The sequence below is a fragment of the Crotalus tigris genome, unplaced genomic scaffold (assembly GCF_016545835.1).
Source record: "Crotalus tigris isolate CLP2741 ecotype Arizona unplaced genomic scaffold, ASM1654583v1 scf7180000023635.1308423, whole genome shotgun sequence".
Taxonomy (NCBI): domain Eukaryota; kingdom Metazoa; phylum Chordata; class Lepidosauria; order Squamata; family Viperidae; genus Crotalus; species Crotalus tigris.
The window spans coordinates 609,231-615,230 of record NW_024100092.1 but is presented as its reverse complement, the minus strand read 5'-3'; the positions used below and the strand labels follow the sequence as shown (position 1 = coordinate 615,230).

Genomic DNA, 6,000 nt, shown 5'->3' with positions numbered 1-6,000 from the left:
GCTTTATTATTCCTGTATGGCCTGCACTGCTTTTTTGGTTAACAAATAACAGTAAATAAAATATAGTGTTTGTGGCAGTTCAGCACATCTCAAGTTTTGTGGACTATGTATGTAAATTATATATATACAATTGTATTGGTGATGCCAACTTAAGGGGCTGCCTTTGTTGTCTGTTAGACTCCTCATTTCTTAATTGCTAATGTCAGACAAATTCTCTTCTCTCTTCTCTGACAAGGGCTGGACCTATTAAATTTGGCACTATGGAAGTCCTGCTTTGTTTCATTTTAAAAAAAAATACAGTTCTTTAATGTTTATATTTTTTTTCATAAATGATCCCAAAGATATTGAGTTTAAAAATTCAGGTATGAAAACAAAGTGAAACTGACTTTAAATTAAATCTTTTTCCTGAGTTATGTGCAGCATTTATATGTCACTTTTTTTTCAAAAAAACAAAAAAACACTATATTGAAATTCTTTTTTTTTTTAGTTTAAATAACAACTTACAGTTCTGTACTCAAAGAGAACCTTTCAATTCTGAATAATAACTATACAGGAGGCTGGAAGAGGAAGAGCCAAATAACAGGTATGCTTCTGAGGCCAACGGATGGGCCCTTGTTTTTTTTTGAACAGAACAGAATAGAACAGAATAACAGAGTTGGAAGGGACATTGGACATCTTCTAGAACAACCCCCTTGCAAAAACAGGAGACCCTATACCACAGGGGTGTCAAACTCAATTTCACTGAGGGCCGCATCAGCATTGCGGTTGCCCTTGGGCAGCCGGGTAGGTGTGGCCAGAGTGAGTGCAGCCTACTGGGTGGGTGTGGAGTGGGCATGGCCTAATGGGTGGGCATGGTCAGTTCTACATCATTCCTGTCAAGGGTGCCTGTGGGGGCCTGGGCAGGAGTGGGACAGATCTGAGGGTCTCTGGCAGAAGGGGGTGGGACCGGGGCAATGCCAAGATGGCCACCACAAAATTGGCTCCCAGCTGGCCTGAGCCAGGGCCAAGGCAGCAGGGGCTGTTCTCTCACTGTTTCCAGGATGGCTTCATGGGCCACATGAAACCACTTTGTGGGCCGCATCCGGCCCCCTGGCCTTGTGTTTGACATGTCTGTTATACATTTCAAATAAACGGCTATCCAATCTCTTTTTATCCTTCAGTGATGGAACACACACAACTTCTGAAGGCAAGTCATTCCTCTCCTTTACTGTTCTAACTGTCAGGAAGTTTCTCCTTAGTTCTAGGTTGCTTTTCTCATTGAATAGTTTCCATCCATTGCTTCTTGTCCTGCCTTCAAGTGCTTTGGAGAATAGCTTGACTCCCTCTTCTTTGTGGCAGCCCCTGAGATATTGTTCTATCCCAGCCTATAGCCGTCCTTGTTAAAGGCACAAGGACCAAACCCCTGTTGACTTAAAACAAAACAAACCCCTTTTAATATGGGTGACAAACCTGGCAAATAGTCCAGAAACAAAAGCAGCCAAACTCAATCCAAATGAAGGAAATAGTCCACATGAAACACGATGTAAACAGAAGACTAGTCACAGGCAAGACAAACAGAACAGGATCCCATGAAGTACTTTGCAAACAGTTACCTTCAGCAACCAGCACCGCCCACACCACCTCTTTTTATACAGCAGTCCCAAGGCGTTGCCTCTCAGTGCCTTCTCCTTTTTCCCTGGAGTAGTTGCATTGACTGCTGCTGATTTACTCTTGCTAATTGCCGATGTGTGCGAGCATCAATTAGCATGTCCATCAGGTGTGAGTCCTCCGAGTCTGACTCATTCTCCTCACACAACTGAGCTTCATCAGGAACACGACTGGAGGGCCCAGGCTCTGCTTCAAACCGTGAGTCTTGTAATTCATCAGAGCCTCCCTCTGACCCTGATGGCCCTTCAAATGCCTCCTCCACCTCCTCCTCAGATTCCTCAGACTCAGCTGTTGGGAACACAGGCTGGCATGGAATCACGACAGATATTGGAACTGCTGTCATGTCCCCCCTTGTCCTTCTCTTCATTAAACTAGACATACCAATTCCTGTAGCTGTTTTTCATATGTTTTAGCCTCCAGGCCCCTGATCATCTTTGTTGCTCTTCTCTGCACTCTTTCAAGAGTCTCAACACTTTTTTTATATTAAGGTGAACAACATTGGATGCAATATCCCAAGTGTGGTCTTACCAAGGCCTTTTAAAATGGTACTAACGCTTCACGTGATCTTGATTCTATCTCTATGTTAATGCAGTCTAGATTGCATTGGCTTTTTTGCTAACAGCAGCACACTGCTGTCTCACGTTTAAGTGATTGTCTACTATCTCTTCAGAGATATTCCGTGGAATATCCCCAATTTTCTGTTGTCCTTTCTGGGCTCAGCTTCATTCACCATACATCACTGGTCTCCTGCAGATATTTGGTAACATCTTCCACAAAACCACCAGAACAACCACCACCACCACATCCTCCTTCTCCTCTTCATTTTAGTCTACAACATTATGTTGCTAAAGGTAATTTAAATTACTTTAATTGCCTATCCCATTTTAGGTACTAGATTTATACAGCTGCCTCTATGTTTTGGTTGATGGAGTGAGTTGTAACCATGCAGAGATCAAACTACATCATCCTGATAGGTACATACATTCCACAAAGCATATAAAGACAGCATCTACAATAAGAATCCATTCATTTAGTTCTGTTTTAAACATATTTGCAGAATAATGAGGGGAAAATAAAAGGAATGCAACCTGGCTATGCAATTTACTCAGATTTGATAAGATTCCATATGTAAGAACTGCCATTCATTTATGATGTTATAGTGGAGCATTCCACATTAAATGGTTTCTAGAAGTGCAGAGTCAGTTCATTTTTAATTGAATTGTTTTAATTATTTTAAATAGCTTCTCCTTTTCTCCCAAACATATCCTCACCTTACCTTACTGTGGAGTATGGTTGTATATAATGAAACAATTCCTCCTTGCATTTGGTTAGACTTCATTTTTAAATTAGATTAAATTAGATTTGGATTTGATGAAAAATTCTTCTAATGAATATGAGGCGTGTACATATATTTATATATGATTGTGTGTCTATATCTGTGTCTATATCATCTCTATGTACTGTATCTCTATTTATTGCCCAGAGTTCCAAAGGCGCTTTTTCAAAAGGCAACTGGGCTCTCTGTGTTTTTTCTTGAAGACGTTTCACTTCTCATCCAAAAAGCTTCTTCAGTTCTGAAGAAGAAGCTTAGTTCTTCAGTTCAGAGCTTTGTGAATGAAAAGCAAAACCTCTTCAAGGAAAAACCCTTTTGGAAAAAAGCATCTTTGGGACAACCATGGCCTGGATGACTGAGAATCTCCATAGACATTGCCCAGAGTCATAGATTGAGATGGGCAATTATAAAAATTGAACAAATAAACAAATAGACAATCTATCATCTATCTATCTATGTTACAAATAAGCCATGTGAAGCAATCAGAAATACATAAGTCAAAGCCATTAAGGATCAGAGTTAGAAAGATATAGATGTAAAATGAAAATGGGAATGAAGCGTTCCCCAGTGCCAAGGAGCAAATCCAAAAAACAAGGCATGACCTGCCTGTCTGGTTTTCCTAGTGCCTTCCCTTCTCTCCTTTATTCACGGAATCTGCCAGCGTCCTTGACTTTTCCACCCTAGCTATCACTTCTTCCTAAAACAACTACATTCAGTCCATGTCCAGGCCTCCTTCACATTCTGACTTGGCAATAAACCATTTGAAATCCATCACCAAATTCACACCCAAGTATTTCTTCCATTGTTTTTCACTTTTTATAGTTTGAAATGCCAAATGCAATTCTCATTTGCATCTATTCAGTATTTACATTTATTATTAAATCAAGCAACCATTGACATCTCAGTTAGGTTTTCTTCATATTTCTACATTTTATTGAGGGATATATGCTAACACCCGGTTGGGTCTTTGTTACGTTGCCCCTAGTATTTTCATGAAGTTCATAGTAAATTTGTATGTTCATAAATGAGAGAGGAAAAAAAAAAAAGCTAAAGGATGTAGCAGTATAGGATAATTAGAAAAAGTGAAAGGTATAAATACAAGCAACAGAGACTTGGAAAGAAGGCAGAAGAAGGAAAGATGATGTGATTGAAGCCCAAGGAGAAGACAAAATCAGGAGACTCAGAATAATTGACAGTTTTGGATACAAAAGATGATAGAATAGACAGTCCCAAATAGGGTTTTCAGCCTGAAATAGGTCAAGTAACAGTAAATGGAATAAATTTCAGGCAAATCTTTGTTCTGCTTGAGCTCCGCATTGCCTGACAACCAGGTGAAGAACTTATTTTTCATTGAATAATGAAAATGCCTTTTTGAAACTAAGCTATCATGTGATTGCTCTTTTTTCCTTCTAAAATTAATGTCAGCAATTTTAGGAAATGTACAGAAAGGATTATAACCAGCAAAGGATCCTAAGGTTTTGGCTAATAGGCATGGAAAAGAACATCAACATTATCTGAGTAAATGAAAACTGTGTCTAGATAGGAGAAGGAAATAAATTGCATCTTCTAAAGGAATTAGTTCAGGATTTTTGCATTTCAAATTGGAGGAGGAAAACTGATAATTTCTAAATCAAACCAAAAGAAACTATGTCCCCTCAAAAAAAGCAAAGTCGAGAAATAAGAAGTCAAGAAAATACAGCTAAATTGGTGTGACCTATTTTTACTATTGTCATGTTTGTGTGCAACAGCAGAAACATCAGTGTCTTGCAAAGCTATAAAGAATAAGAAGTTTATTATGTTATAAATTTTCACAGGCTGGAAGCTTATGCTGTTATTTTTTTACAATTGGTTTTTAAATTTATTTTCTGCATTCTAAGAGAGTAATACAAATTATCTATTCTAACTGATTTTTCTTTCTCTAAACTAGAGCAACATTGCCAGTGAGTGATCCCTCTGCTCTCAACCACATATGTAGATTTTCTCCAAGAAGGAGAACAATTGCTCACTAGAGACCAGAAGAGAATCTGAAGACTAAAGGCAAAACTAGCAAGTTAAAAAACATTCTGAAAGAAGGTAATGTAAAACCACTTTTGTTCCATTGCAAAGGAAAGGACGTGGACAAATATCCACCAGAGGTCAATCTTTTTAATTTTATTCAGCAGCCACAATAATCTCAGAACAATCTCAGAAAGAAATGTACAGGTAGTCCTCAATTTACAACCATTTGTTTAGTGACCATTCGAAATTACAACAGCTCTGAAAAAAAGTTGTTTATCAACTTGCACTTACAACTATTACAGCATCCTCCAGGTTATGTGATCAAAATTCAGATGCCTGGTAATCAGCATGTATTTACAACACTTGCAGCCTCCAGGGTCATGTGATCGCTACTTGCAACCTTCCCAGCTGGCTTTGGATGAGTAAAGTCAATGCAGAAAGTTGGAGTTGCTTAATGACTGAATGATTCACCTAACTGCAATGATTCGCTTAACAATCATTGCCCCCCCCCAAAAAAGCATAAATTTGGGTGCAACTCACTTAATAAGCATCTTGTTTAGCAGCAGAAATCCTGGTTCTGATTGTGATGTATGTTGAGGATTACTGAAACAAATTTATATGGCAGGGAGGCAGGGTTTCAGTTAGATAAAGCAAATATAATATAACAAAGATATTGACCAATATGACAATGTTCATGGAGTGGAGGATGGATTTTAAAATTACCCATGGAGGCCTTTAGCTTTAATGACCTTAGTCATAAAGCATAAACATATATAAAGCACTGTAGATGCATGGTGTAGCAATCTAAAAATAATAAAGATGTAAATAGGTATTTTAAAATACTGCATGTAGGTGGCTTGGCTTTTAAATACTATATAGGAGCAAAGAAAGGATATTTCTAAGATAAATATGGTTGAATGAATTTAATACTGGTTTGTGGCATCATATGGAAAAAAAGTAGAATATCCAACTTAGCCTTAGGCAAGCTGTTAGTGATTTAATTTTATTGTGCCAAACTCAGT

General features: G+C 38.2%; 1 long non-coding RNA gene across 1 annotated transcript in view; it reads left to right on the top strand.

Moving 5' to 3' along the window:
* The first annotated feature begins 464 nt into the window (after positions 1 to 464).
* Positions 465 to 6,000, top strand: part of LOC120297548 — a 42,353-nt gene continuing 36,817 nt past the window's right edge. The window contains exons 1-2 of the long non-coding RNA XR_005553835.1: positions 465 to 583; positions 4,908 to 5,053. This is a non-coding gene — a long non-coding RNA (uncharacterized LOC120297548). The remainder of the gene's footprint in view (positions 584 to 4,907; positions 5,054 to 6,000) is intronic.